Source organism: Lissotriton helveticus, chromosome 2_1 (genome assembly GCF_964261635.1).
Source record: "Lissotriton helveticus chromosome 2_1, aLisHel1.1, whole genome shotgun sequence".
NCBI lineage: Eukaryota > Metazoa > Chordata > Amphibia > Caudata > Salamandridae > Lissotriton > Lissotriton helveticus.
This window is the reverse complement of record NC_136059.1, coordinates 116,409,241-116,425,581: the sequence shown is the minus strand read 5'-3', so window position 1 is coordinate 116,425,581 and position 16,341 is coordinate 116,409,241.

Sequence of the window (16,341 nt, the reverse complement as noted above, 5' to 3'; positions counted from 1 at the left end):
TGAACTGGGGTGGCTGAGTGAACTAAAGAATGGTGATGGATTATACCCAGATCAGTTGACTGGGGGTGAGTGTTTGATTTGTTCAAATGCTCCGTCCATCATCCCCTTTTGTATCGCTTTTTACAAATTAATTATAACACCTATATCACAACTAGTTACCATATGGCTCCATGCCTTCTGCAGACCTGTCCTGCCTTTTTAGTCAACAGCACTTTACATGCTTTCAGGGGTGAAAGTGAAAGTATTAATCCCACAGAACTCACTTTACATTGTACTCGGATTCAGTCCTCTATAGCGGGGTGTGACGCAACTCAAGAGGCTGCATGTTCTCTTGAAAGTAATGGACCGCCTAATGGCTACCCTATCTGCAGGAGTGGAAACCATGCACTATATAGGGTGAACCCCCCCTTCCCTCTTCCCCCTTCCACACTCTAGGTCATCAACGACTCTTCCCAGTCCTGACTCACAAGCCATTCATTGCATTTGTTAGTCTGATTAGTACAGTAAGTGCACAAGCAGACTACAACTCCCAGAATGTATTTGGCTATCACACAGACGTTACGTACTGGTATCCGTACTGAGCAGGAGTGAGGTGGTCACCCTAACTCCACATGACACTATGAGGTTAACTTCCGGACTAAAATATGATGATCACTTTATTTTTCATATTATTTCGCGACACTCAGACCTACTTTTCAGGAAGTTTAATTTCTGTTTTCTATTTCCTTTCATTAAAAAGAGGGTGTCCACTGTTGCTTCCATAAACCCAAGTAAACGTCTTCCAACTTAAACTAAGACTCACCCCTAGCTGTTGCCGGACGCCCAACCACGTCCTCACCCCAACTCTAAACCAAAGTCAGACCCATAACCTCGGGTTATATCAACCTTACCTTAACACTGAAAGTGATCCTAACACCCGCACTCTCCCAGAAACTTACCTCATACCCAACTTTCTCCCTTCTTTCGCTTAAGTTAAGGTTAAGATTTAACGTTAGGATAAAGTCCTATGGTTAAGGGCCTCAACCCTGTACTTTATCCTAAAGCTAAATCTCGCACCAGCCATTACACTGACATTTACCCTGCACAAGGTTTTGGGGAGATTGTTTTGCAGTCCAGATTTTTCCCCTAAGCGTTTTCACCCGAGAAAGTGACCTTTCACCTCAGTCACCACAGCACATGGCTCGAGTCAAGGTTTCTCGTGCCTCTACCCTCTAAGCCTAGTCTGGACCAATGCACCTGCTGCGTATGTTTCTGCAGCCTGCTGCTTAGCTACCACCTTGGGATGCTCTGCATTACTATATAGTAATGCCCGATGTTTCTGGCACCCTAAAACCGAAAAACCTAGTCGACATGCACTATGTAAAGGAACATCATTAGTCTAGGCGCACAGAAGGTGCCAGTTGCGAGAATGGACAACAAACTCACCATGGGTGATCAAGTAAGCATGGTGACCTCAGCTTCCTTTATAATTCTTAGAATCATAAGGAAAATTAAGATCTTCTTGACCGAGAGCAATCTCAAGACAGTAGTCATGGCCCTTATAACGTCGTGTTCTGACTGTTGTAATAGCCTATATCTGAACATGCAAAAACAACATATGTATAGGCTTCAATTAGTCCAAAACGCAGCGGCCAGGCTGCTGTCCGGAATATCTAAAGTTGTCTCTGTGAAAGGAGAGCTTAATAAGCTACACTGGCTTCCGATAAAACAAAGAGCTCGCTTTAAGGCACTCTGTATTGGTTTTAAGGCCATCAATGGAATTGGTCCGGAATTATTTTAAGCGAAAGTTTCACTGGTACGTTTCTGGTAGAACACTACGATCTACCAGTCCTAAACAAGTGCAAGTCCCTATGTCAAAAAAAGTGAATTGGAGGGGCAGGAGTTTCACTCTCTGTGCCCCGAGAGTATGGAATGAGCTTCCTTTTTCTTAAGATTGCCCCGGAGCTTCTTTCATTGTGGAGGGGCCTGAAGATATGGCTCTTCTTGCAGTAGTACTCTTTCCGCTTCCCCAGGTAACCAGTACTTAGCGCCAGGACACCCAAGGGTAATCGAGCGCTCTGCAAGTGCAAATAACATAAATTATGTCTCTTCGAACGTTGTGTTTCACAACCTTACTTACACGTTTGTAGGTATCACGTAACACAAAGGTGCTGGCACTTTAAGGGGGCTGCCGAAAACACTCGGGTATTAGGTGCAGTTTGAATGGGAGTGCGGGGACCTTCGGGGGACAAGAGCATTTTAATTAGGTGGCAAAACATCAGTGAATGAATCTCTAATGAGGGTGACGAGGCCAGTCAGACTGAAATGTGAAAAGGGAAGGGGCGGGAGGGCACTGCCACAAAGGGCCTGTGACGCAAGAACCACAAAATACTTCCAAAGAGGCAAGCGAACAGCAAAAATGTAGCGGACTGGAAAGGCAAACTGAATGAATACTCTGTCAGACTCATTTCAGTATGGATCCCTCACCTACTGTCACAGACACTAATAGCAATGTAAGCGATTCCAAAATTATTTTAAATTGGATGCAAAATGTACCAAAATAGAATGTTTCTTCTTACATAAAAAAGTTGCTTAAGGAAAGCGCTGGTTAATCTACCCAGAGCTATCCGACCCTCCTGCTCTCACCAGAGTTCGCCCTCACGGATGACAAGCAGCGCTCTAGAAATCGACTGATTGAGTGATCGCATTGCCAATTCTGTGAAAGTAGCGCAGCCAAGACCTGCACCTAAATAAATCGCAATTTAACCCTTTTCCTTCTTCAAAATTTCTGCCAGCTGCTGATTGTAGCCTATTTTAACACGCCATTAGGCATGCTAGTGCACAGAGATTGTACCCCATTTAGGGTGACCAGATTTTGAGATGCAAAAACCGCGACAAGCCAGTCATAAACATAGGACTAAAGGCTTTAAGACTTAAGTTCTGGGGGCGTGGCTTGACGCACAAGGAGTATAGCGGCGTCCGAGTAGCGGTCCCCAGCGTACTTCGGTGAAGCTGCGTACACTGGATGTCTCCCGCAAAGTCTCCTAGCGGTAAATGCCTCAGAAGGTATGCTGAAGGTGATGGGAGCTTTGCCGCTCATGGCCGCATCCTGAATGGTGTATCAATTAACACAAGGGAACCCAACTAGTTTGCTGAGGACCGTGGGTAGTTACTGTTATCAAAGACAAGGGTCCTTAGCTTACATATTTTACAAGGAAAAAGATAAAATATAGACCATGATAGGCAACTATATGTGTCACTGTCCAGCCGGACAGGATATTTTATTTTCAAAAAAATAATAAGACTTGTAGTTCAGAGATAGTTCAACAGGCACAATCCTGTACCAAAGCAATTCAGAGAACATACAAGGTGTTCGAAAGTTTAAAGCAGGCAAAAAAAGAAAAGAAATGAGCAAAATTGGCCACTTTTAAATCAGTGTTCAATTGAAGTAGTGCCAAAGAAGGCACCAGACACAACAGAGTTTAACATAATAGTTTGGTTGTGAAGGTGCTTTACAAAGTCGACGTTTCGATCCCCTATGCTCAAATGTTTGGGATCATCATCAGGACTGACATATTATACAGCTTTTGCCTGACAATTTAACATACAAGAGATTTACCGCCTGTAAGAAGGGGAGAAAAAAGAAAGAGGTAGGTAGCTTTAGAAAGTTATGTACTCAACCTAGAAAGCAAGAAAAGAAAATTGCTCCTGAAAGTCCGAGTGTTTCAGAGGACCATTACACTTATTCGGATTCGACTTAATTGTGCCAAATATATTGTGTTCCACTCGTGAGGGGCCGGTCGGGGTGAGTGTGACTTATGTGACTGTGTAGAGAATCACTCTCCTGGCTATATACAATTTGGAAAGTTACTATTTCTTTAAACATTCGACCTTTGTGGATCAACCATTATTTGTCCCCTTGGTGGAGAATCACTCTCCTGGCTATGAACACATTTTGGAAAATTACTATTTCATTACACATTAGACCTTTGTGGATCACCCATTATTTGTCCCCTTGGTGGAGAATCACTCTCCTGGCTATGAACACATTTTGGAAAATTACTATTTCATTACACATTAGACCTTTGTGGATCACCCATTATTTGTCCTCTGGGTTGTAAAATGAAAACAAAACAGGCCTGTTCACGTTTATGCTATAAGCTTATGTCTGGCTTATAAAACAGATTTGTTCAGGTTTAAATTGTATTCTTTAACATGCACCTACACCCGTAATGTTTACATGCATTATGAGGCGGCTAGCACGCATCGGGTTTCAGGCGCGGGTTTGTGCAAAGTGAATGACTTACCCTGATAGGGGTTAATTAGACCCTATTCAGACAGGTGGTGTTTGTAAAACGTGCCAACCTGAAATGGAAAGAAGATGGATCGGCAGTCTGTGCAAATTGACGCGGTTCTGATCCGGCTTTCTTTCCTTTAGGAATATCTGGTCACTCTAACCTGCCCCACGCTATCCCTACAGAAGTCCATACCTCAGAAGGACTGCGCCCAGGTAAACCTGAGCCCGCGCCGCGCTTTGAATCCCTTTCCTTCGCTCCCGCACGGGGCTCTCATTGACCAGTCCCCCTTTTCCATTTCAGGTTGGCACGTTTTACAAACACCACCTGTCTGAATAGGGTCTAATTAACCCCTATCAGGGTAAGTCATTCACTTTGCACAAACCCGCGCCTGAAACCCGATGCGTGCTAGCCGCCTCATAATGCATGTAAACATTACGGGTGTAGGTGCATGTTAAAGAATACAATTTAAACCTGAACAAATCTGTTTTATAAACCAGACATAAGCTTATAGCATAAACGTGAACAGGCCTGTTTTGTTTTCATTTTACAACCCAGAGGACAAATAATGGGTGATCCACAAAGGTCTAATGTGTAATGAAATAGTAATTTTCCAAAATGTGTTCATAGCCAGGAGAGTGATTCTCCACCAAGGGGACAAATAATGGGTGATCCACAAAGGTCTAATGTGTAATGAAATAGTAATTTTCCAAAATGTGTTCATAGCCAGGAGAGTGATTCTCCACCAAGGGGACACATAATGGTTGATCCACAAAGGTCGAATGTTTAAAGAAATAGTAACTTTCCAAATTGTATATAACCAGGAGAGTGATTCTCTACACAGTCACATAAGTCACACTCACCCCGACCGGCCCCTCACGAGTGGAACACAATATATTTGGCACAATTAAGTCGAATCCGAATAAGTGTAATGGTCCTCTGAAACACTCGGACTTTCAGGAGCAATTTTCTTTTCTTGCTTTCTAGGTTGAGTACATAACTTTCTAAAGCTACCTACCTCTTTCTTTTTTCTCCCCTTCTTACAGGCGGTAAATCTCTTGTATGTTAAATTGTCAGGCAAAAGCTGTATAATATGTCAGTCCTGATGATGATCCCAAACATTTGAGCATAGGGGATCGAAACGTCGACTTTGTAAAGCACCTTCACAACCAAACTATTATGTTAAACTCTGTTGTGTCTGGTGCCTTCTTTGGCACTACTTCAATTGAACACTGATTTAAAAGTGGCCAATTTTGCTCATTTCTTTTCTTTTTTTGCCTGCTTTAAACTTTCGAACACCTTGTATGTTCTCTGAATTGCTTTGGTACAGGATTGTGCCTGTTGAACTATCTCTGAACTACAAGTCTTATTATTTTTTTGAAAATAAAATATCCTGTCCGGCTGGACAGTGACACATATAGTTGCCTATCATGGTCGATATTTTATCTTTTTCCTTGTAAAATATGTAAGCTAAGGACCCTTGTCTTTGATAACAGCATCCTGAATGGTGTTCACTTTATCAGGGAAGTTTCTCCCGCACCGACGCTTCAGAGCAGCCGCCATTTTCTTTGTGAGGCGCGCACACGATTTCCAGAAGCAATGAGACATGTTTACCCGTGAATGCCGCTTCCTCGTACCAGACTGCTGATAACTGGGTAATTTTCTTCATTTTTTTTGTATCCCAGTGCTCCTCCTCAATACCTCATGCCATTTCTCCTCAGATATGCTTCTGCAAAATTAAAGTGAATATCATGTCAGCCATTTTGTGGCTTCCTTTACAATACAGCGTCACTGGCTTTGCTGCACTTCTTTATTGACTGGCGTTTACCTACCTGCCACATTTTCTGAGTGTTGTACTCTGCATGTTTATGATCTGGTAATATTAATCTCAAATTGTTAAAGGGACACAGTCAGACTTGTTGAATAGACATCTTTTTTGAAGTTTTTTTTTTCTCTTTCTTAGTCAGAATTTCAACGTCATCTTCCCCTAATATATGCATGATTTTTTTTATTCTATTTGATAGTATGCTTAATGGGAAGACCTAAGACACACTCTTCTACATTTTCTAAAACGAAGCAGATTTTTATTAAAAATTCAAAAATATTCACAGAGTTCTCCAAATTAGAGGACTCTCTGTTGTCTGTACCTCATACTCAAGAAGTTACCATGGAGCCTTCTTCGGCCACGTCAGGAAAATCTGTCACTAAGCGCTTAAAAAAGGATCCTCCTTCTCCGCCAAAGTCAGTCTCGCCGGTCTCTATGGAGCTACTGCTTGAAGAAATCAGAGCTCTCCGACCTTTCATGGAAGAGACTGACGCCAAACTGCAAATACTTACAGATAATTGGTCCAAATTAGATACGCGAGTTTCTGCAGTTGAACAAAGTGTTTAATCTTTCAAAGATACATGTGCTATCGTCTCTCAACTTCACTCCCAAGTCTCTGTGCTCTAACGACAAGTTGAGGACCTTGAAAATAGAAATAGGCATAACAACCTTCACATTTATGGCTTGGCGGAGGGACTTGAGGGGTCAGATGCTCTCACCTTATTTAAATCTTTCCTTCCCAAGCAACTTCACAGGCCGGATGGCACCACACTTAACATTCAACGAGCACATAGGTTGGGACGCACTCCGTCCAATGCCTCCTCTTCACAACGACCAAGAGGTGTCATTTTATATTTCTTGGAGTACACAGACCTACTAAAAGTTTTGTCAGCTGTCAAATCTTCTCAAAGAATCACATGGTCAGGCTCCACCTTATTCTTCGCACAGGATTACGCTAAAGCTACTTCTAACAGACGAAAAGCTTTCCTCAATATGAGACCTGACTTCGCTCGATGGGAGCCTGTTATGGTCTTTTCCATCCCTGTCTTTTTAAGGTTACGTACAACAACAGAACCACTACATATGAAGACCCGTTACGACTACAGAGCTTTATTAACTCCTGTAAAACAGTCAGCATGGACTCCTCCAATTTTTCAGCTTCATTTAATGGTTAATGTTGTGTTTATATTTCAAAGATTTTTCACAGTTTATTCTTTACTTGGTAGTATTTATTTGTATTAGGGATTATACTTACTGGTCTTAGATGTCCTTTTGATCTACATTTATTCCAGTTTACGCCTTACCGATTGATATGTTTAATTATTTTTCAGTGCGTAATATGTCTTAACTAATTGTTGCTCTTCACTTTCACAAGTCCTTTTCTTTTATGGTGTGGCTTCCCTTGGTCCTCCGTGTGGTCCCGCCCGGATGTTCTGCCTCTCCATGTGGTTTCACCTCCCCCTCTTCACATTTATAGGTATGTTTTTTGTTTTGTCTTTTTTTCTTTGTGTCACAATGTCTTTGTTCCTTTTGTTTGCTCTTTACCCAAAACTTATCTATTCATTTAGTGTCTTCGATTCGCTTCTCTGCTACTTTCTGATTCGTTTTTTTTTCACGCCTAATATCGCATGTCCATTTCTTTTCATTCTTTCTTTTTATCTTTTCATTCATATTCTTCCTACATTCTACTTTGCTTTTATATTGAGCCCACGTATTGGGACCCGAATCCTTCATTGGACTTTACAGTCTGGCCCTCACATTTCTCCTTACTTTGACTTTACACCTCTTATTACTTTATATCTGTCCTGTTTTTATATCTTATACTGTTAATACAATGAATTGGACTTTCATTTCGCATTTTTACCTCAAGTTATTTCTATTAATCTATGTCATTAAAATTACTTACCTGGAATGTTAGGGGTTCGAATTCGCCAATTAAACGACAAAAAGTTTTGACCCACTTACCTAAGTTAGGCGCTGATATTGTTTTTCAGCAAGAGACTCATCTTTCCGATGCTGAATCCTTAAAATTAAAAAAAGGTTGGGTAGGAGAAGTGTTCTCTTCCCCTGGGGATGGAAACGTAATGGAGTTATGATACTTTGTCATAAATGCCTTCCGTTATCTATCTTATCTCAAGAATCAGATGTCTCTGGTAGATGGTTGAATGTTAAGTTGTCTCTTAGGGTTGTTCCAGTCTCTCTCCTCAATGTTTACGCTCCTATATGCGGAGAACCTGCCTTTTGGCCTTCATTGTCTAAGCAAATCACTCACTGTATAGATGACAACTTCATCCTAGCTGATGATTGTAATCAGACTTTTGATCCATTTATGGGCAGAAATTTTAAAGTCTCCTTTATACCTAATAAACCCCATAAATCGTTTGTCCATGCTATTAATCAGCATAAATTCCTTGACGTTTATGTAATCCGACCACCAGAGAATTTACTTTTTATTCCCCATCTCATCGATCTCAGTCAAGGATTGATTATATATTTGTATCCCACAATATCTCGCAAACTCTCACACATGCAGAAATTGGCCCCATCTTACTGTCAGATCATGCCCCTGTTTCAATTGGCCTTGACATTTTACCCAAATTCACAGGTCCCAGAAAATGGCGTTTTAATAATGCCCTTCTCTCAGATCCAAAATTCCCAGCCTACTTTACTGCTTTCTTTGATTAATTTTTTATGATAAATCAAACCCCATCCATGCCCTTTTCCACTATATGGGACGCTTTTAAATCCTCCGCAAGAGACCTCATAATTGGTTTTGTTGCTAAGAAACGAAATATTTCCCGTAAATTCACTAAGACTCTCCCTCAAGATATCAAGAGACTGGAGCACTCTTATTACACCTCACACTCAAAAGATTGTCTGACGGCCCTTATTAATGCCAAGATGCAATTTAATAAGAAGTGCACAGAAGATGCCTCACTATATTTGTTGAAATCCAGTGCTAAGTTTTATGGGGGCAAAAATAAAGCTGGAAACATTTTGGCCAACTACCAGAAAGTTAGACATAATAAGCTGAACATTGAATCTGTATACGATGCGAACTCGGATTTAAAGTTTAAGAACGCTGACATTTTGAATGAATTCTCTATCTTTTATAATTCATTATAAGTTTCTGAAACACAACCCACTGATCACTCCTTGCTACACTTGTTCTCCAATATTCAAAAACCCCAAAACTCTCTCCCAGATTTATCCTCACTGGAATTAGACATGACACAGAAAGAATTATCGCAAGCCCTTCATCATCTTACAAAAGATAAAGCGCCGGGACTTGATGGTTTCACTGTCAAATTCTATTTACACTTTTCTAAACTTTTGCTTCCCAAATTGCATTTTCTAATAACTTCCTTTGGCGCATCAGGTGGTTCTTCAGGTTCTTTCTCAGAAGCACATATTTGCCTCATTCCCAAAGAAGGTAAGGACCCCAAATACTGCAAAAATTACAGACCCATATCATTGGTTAATATCGACCATAAAATCTTTTCCAAAGCATTAGCCTCAAGATTAGACTCCTACTTACCGGATATTTTGGGAAAAGAACAATCTGGATTTGTTAAAGGACGTTTCATAACCGACAACACACAACTCCTTTTCATTGTTCTGTCCAAATCCTCACTTTTCACACAACCCATCGCAGCAAGAGCCTTAGACGCTGAAAAACGCATTTGATAGAGTTGAATGGGCCTATCTGTTTTACACTCTCAAATGGTTTGGTTTAGGCCCTAAATTCATATCTTTAGTATCTCTCCTTTACTCCAACCCTCGCGCGGCAGTTTGTGCCAACAGTTTGATATCTCCATTTTTTAATTTAGGAGGAGGTGTCCTCTTTCCCCATTCCTTTTTAATTTGGCTTTAGAATCCTTTCTTTCTAAGTTACGCCAGAACTCAAATTTACATGGCTTTCAAACATTAAATTCCCACATCAAATTGGCAGCGTATGCAGATGACATATTACTTTTTATGTCCACAACAAATGAATCAATCCCTGCCTTTTTGGCAGAGGTAAAAGCTTATTCTAGCATCTCTTGTTGCAAATTAAACAATGATAAATGTGAGATTCTACCCGTAACAAAATACACCTTTAAGTCAGATTTTACCACTTCCAATTTTATATGGTATTCGCACCACATTATGTATTTAGGGCTACATGTTACTTCTTCTATTTTGGATACTGCAGCTCTTTGCATGAATAAATGTATACAAAAGATCTCAGACCTAACCACTAAATAGCATTCCCCTTTATCTGTCATGGTGGGGTCGCTTAGACACTATCAAAATGATGATTTCACCAATAATTTTATATACTATCTCTAATATCCCAGTTCCTATTCCCACAAAAAAAAATTACAAGAATAATTCCATCCTTTCTTCCTTCCTTTGGAATCACAAGAAATCCTGAATGTCTCTTTCAAAACTAATTCGCCCCAAAACAGAAGGTGGAGTAAATTTTCCCGACTTCCTGGCGTATCAAGAAGCTTTCCTTTTATGTCAAGCTTCTCTTCGATGAATACCTCTCCTTCTCACGCAAACCGCAGGCCTTATCTACTCCCATTATTAAATTCACATCTAAACTTTTGCTATCATTATCCCCCTCACCTCTGAATACTGTAGACTTTTTCCTAAATTCTACAATTTGGCACAATAACAACGTGCTTATTGGAAACAAACCATTTTATTGGAAGGCATGGCGTCAGAAGGGATTCATTTGGATTCACCAACTATTTTCACAATCGGATTTCATATCTTTCTCCTTCCTCAGTCAATCATTCAAGTTACCTGCCTCATTCATTCATGAATACCTTCTACTTAAAAAAGCTGTAACGGATACACATACCCAATTGTCTACTGCATATGATGTTTCCACCACTCCAGATTCCCCTTCTCAACTCCACATCCTGTTGAAGACTGAACCCAAAGCTTCAACTATATACAGTCTTTTACATAGTACTAACGCTGTTAGGCAGAAATCCAAAATTGAAGAGGCGTGGAAACGAAATTTTTTATTATCTTGGCCGGTCCACCAATGGGACAAGGTATGGTCTAAGATTCGTAAGTCATCCAGAGCTGCTAACATAACACAAACATTGTTTTTTGTTTATAACAGACTTTTATTTACACCGAGTGTTTTAAGTAAACAATTTACGACTGTACCTGATGTTTGCTGGACATGTTCCTCCCCAAAAGCTGATTTGTTTCATATGTTATTTGCATGCCCTACTGTTCTACATTTTTTGAAACAGGTCTGGTCTCCAATCAACTTGATTTTTGATACAAAATTTCCTTTCTCCTATACACATGTCTTCTTAGACTCTCAGACTAAGACTGTTGGGAGACTGTTACGCTAAATACTAAAATAATCAATTTGTTATTAGCAGTCGCATTCCAGAAAATCACAGTAAATTGGAAAGACTTTTCTCAAATTCTTACAGAGCATGGTGGTATGCTGTATGCCATAATCACAGGGTGGACACTTCCTTTGTATACCCTTTACATATTGCAACAAAACGATTGGCTCTATGGTCACCTGTTACAATATATTTGGACGCAAGTGCCAGTCGTTCTTTTTAGCTGCAACTTACCCAACAGGAAGTCTTAAGACCCCTTGAACTCCCTAAACGTTCCTCAAATATTTGATATTCTAATATTTTGTATGCCTTATTCGTGCTATTTACTATGCCTAGTCTTATTACTTAGTCCAATTTGTTTAACTGTATAACTTCGTTTTACTGTATAACTTCATTGTAATGTTTCCTCCTGCATGACATGCATTTAACTTTGTGAACTATGCTATGACACTTTGCATTTCACTAATAAAACTTTCTGAACTTAAAAAGACTTAAGTTCTGCCCATCTGGTCTGGGTGGTCTGTGCAGGACCGCCCGTGTGGATGTGCCCAACATCACCACTGCAATGGAGGCCGAGCCCTCGCCCCCCTACGGCGTTCACAGGCAGACACACACACGCAACACTGCCACGGAGCAGCACACATCACATACAACACAATCGTCTGCACATCTGACAACAGAGACATGCACCCACCACCACAGACACACCAACTACAAAGAGTACAGTTGCCCCTGCAGCACGTTACACAGGGGCTCACTCTACAGAAACATTAACATGTATTTATTATGTATAACATTCACACTACACACAAGGGCAGCACAGTGACACATTGTGAACACAAGAGAGATGAACACTAAACAGAGACTCGAAGGCATACGGGCACAGGCGGTGCACAGACATAATATCGACTCCAAAATATCGACTGGAAAGAATATCGAGTTGTAAATATCGTTTGGAGAAAATATCGACTAGACAGAATATCGACAGTCAAAATATCGTTTTTAAGGTAAGTGAAGTAATATCGACTGTAAATAATATAGACAGTGAAAATATCCAAGTATATAATCTAGATAGTAAAAAATATAGTTTTTTAAATAATATTTAATTATTTATAGTGTTTTTATGTTATATTATATGTGAAAAGTGTCATTTTTTAAAATTATTATTTTTAATTAATAATTTTTTTAATTATTGTGTAATTTTATTCTGTAGCGGGTTGTGGGTTTATAGGGGAATAGGGTGGGAAGTAATTTAATTATAATAAATTAAATATGTAAATTTATTAATTGGTAGTAATAATTAATTAATTGGTAATTAAATAATATATGTTAATTATTTACAATTTAATTGGTAATTAATTTAATTTAATTGATTAATTGCTAATTATGTAAATTAAAATAATGTATTTTCTGTAGCGGGTTGTGGGTTTATAGGGGAATAGGGTGGGAAGTAATTTAATTATAATTAATTAAATATGTAAATTTAATAATTGGTAGTAATATTTAAATAATTGTTAATTAAAAATATTTTTTAATTAATTAAAATGTAATTGGTAATTACTTTAATTTAATTGATTAATTGCTAATTATGTTAAATTAAAGGGGTATTTTTAGGGTTCAGGGTCAGTTTTCAGTTTTTGGGCAAAGGGGTATTTTTAGGGTTCAGGGTCAGTTTTCAGTTTTTGGGTAAAGGGGTATTTTTAGAGTTCAGGGTCAGTTTTCAGTTTTTGGGTAAAGGGGTATTTTTAGGGTTCAGGGTCAGTTTTCAGTTTTTGGGCAAAGGGGTATTTTTAGGGTTCAGGGTCAGTTTTCAGTTTTTGGGCAAAGGGGTATTTTTAGGGTTCAGGGTCAGTTTTCAGTTTTTGGGTAAAGGGGTATTTTTAGGGTTCAGGGTCAGTTTTCAGTTTTTGGGTAAAGGGGTATTTTTAGGGTTCAGGGGGGTATTTTTAGGGTTCAGGGTCAGTTTTCAGTTTTTGGGTAAAGGGGTATTTTTAGGGTTCAGGGTCAGTTTTCAGTTTTTGGGTAAAGGGGTATTTTTAGGGTTCAGGGTCAGTTTTCAGTTTTTGGGTAAAGGGGTATTTTTAGGGTTCAGGGTCAGTTTTGGGTTTTTGGGGTACATATACAATATTGCCTATTATTTAATTAAATTTTGTTACTATATATATATGTTTTAAGAAATATGATGAAAAAAAATTATTTTTTTACTTTCATTAATTATTTAATTATTAAAAGTTATTTTAAGTATTGTTAATTATATTTTAGTAATGAATTTTTTATATTAATGTAATTAAACATTGTTTTTAGTAAAGTCGATATTTTTTACAACGATATTTTTGTAAACAATATTTTGTACTCGATATTTTTGTACTTACCTGTTTGTAGATAGAAACTCGATATTTTGACTGTCGATATTTTCTCAACGATATTTTGGGTAGTCAATATTCTTTCAGTCGATATTCTTTCAGTGATCCGGCACAGGCACTATACAGGTGCACACACAACAGAGGCGCAAATGAACTCTACACGTAAGACAAACAAATAATGAGTCCACAAAGAAAAGCAGTACGCACAAAACTGTGGTACACAGACTAGATATTCATCAGCCTACACCCCATAGATGCGCACGAACACATAGATACACTATCTGCATGCATACAGTACAAAGATATGAGCACCAAAATCAGAGCATTGGTGCACAAACAAGGACAGATAAGCAATGTCCAACATTACACAACAGGTGATCAGAGGCCCTGACAAAACCAAACACACAGGGGCATGCATCAGTGGCATAACAAATCGTGCGGGGTGCCCCCGCAAGACATGCATCCTCAATAGGTCCCACAGTTACACAAGTTAGAGCTATTGGCATTGTAAATGACAATGTCTTTTATATATATGTTTTTAAAACGAAAAAAAAATATAAAAGGCATTGTTATTTGCAATTATATGCAAAAAACTCCTAGGCAGACTTAATGTTAGACAACAGCATAAAGGACCCAATTGAGAATAGGAACAAGAAGCAAAAAATTCATAAATGCAAAACAGACATGTTTTTAATATACACAATTAAAATCATATAATAACCTTACACAATCCAATTTATATGACATAACCTTACACAATCCAATTTATATGACATAACACAATTAAAATTATTAGGTGCAAAAGGGTACATATAAAAACACCAAAAATGACAACACTTAATTAAAAAGACACAATGAATAATTGTTACAGGGTATCCAACACTTAATGAAGAAGAGATTACTCTCGACGCGCGTTTCGGCGAAAACGCCTTCTTCAGGAGTCACAATAAAAAATCTGTAATTATATATAAGAAAAGAAACTTCATAAATCACATTTTTATAACAATATGTATCTAATAAACAACACAATTCTAACAAAATATACATGACTACAACACAGGTTGTACATCTCATGCCCACAAACCTAACCTAAAAGGGTCCAGTATTTCTACTTTTATGTCTAACTTGTGTTATGATACACATATTTCTTAGAGTCGATTGAGTAGTACTTCGGGAAAAGCAACTAGAAACAACTATAAGTAAAACAATAGCTATTCTTTATAGATTATTCAAATAGGTGCCGTTTCTAATACATCAGTATTTGCATACGTTGGCAGACACAAACTTACATAGGTAGCTAGTGACTGACTGTTTTAAGGATGGTGATTTCATATAGAAGACAAATCATGTATATATGCTATATAGTGAGTTAGGTGAACAGCATGTTATCAGGTTGATGTAAAATTGGCTGTACCTGTATATCTATATACATGTGCATTATAATCTCCAATCCACCAGAAAAAAATATAATGTGGATACAATTATTTTTAACGATATTCCAAATTTAGTGTAGAAAGAGGATTTCTCTCATAAGTAACACATGTGGTAATTATTTTTCATATTACCTGTTTGGTGCGATCTAATGAGTCTAATATAGAGGTAGTTTCAAATTCGAAAAAGCCAGTGGTGACGAATATTATCACTAGATGTAAAAAAGTGCTGTAAGACATAATGAGAGTCCCAACGGAATTAGTGTCTAGAGCCACTGCCTAGACAGATTCTCTAATCTAACACATAAGGAATTCATTTTATCATGATACCTGTTTTTGAGAGGACTGATATCTTTGATGTGGAGATTAATCCAAGTTAGCCAAATTTAATAATATGGCGCCTTTTCATTAGATGTATATAGTGGCTGAAAAACAAAAGCAATAACTTGTTATTTGCAATGCCAGTAGCTCAAACTTTAATAAAGCGAGACCTATTGCATTGCAAATGCTTGTTTTTAATAGCATTGTTTTCCACAGGTCGAAAAGTGCATCATTCCTGGAGGTACTGCAATAGCTGGTTGTTGGCCTAATCTTAAACCAGCTAGATACGAAAAGGCCTGTGTGTGTATGAGGGTAGGTCCAGGATTGTGTGTGAGGATAGATGCACGTGTGCATGAGGGTAGGTCCATGTGTGTTAGTATTTGATAGTGAGTCCATGTGTGTATGAGGGTGTAGTGTAGTTCCTATTTTCCCAATAGGCTCTGCGCATTGGAATAATATCTTCAATAGTATAGACGTAGGACTGTGGTTAACTAGGTCTTCTACTGACGATATTAGACTTAAAGTTATGTGTGCCAGCTAGCTCAGAGTTCACTAGAAACTTTCTCGAATAGGCAAGGAGGAGTTTAACCTCCCTGGATAGACAAGAAGGGATTTAGTTTCTGACAACCATAGAACATGACAACTTTGCTCTCCCCTAATCAAGAGTATATCTCTAGAGTCGTGTGAAAACAAAAGACAGCTTATTTTACTCAGTCAGTACGTGCATTCTTAGTTTCACCAGATTGTAGAGAAAATGAAGAGACG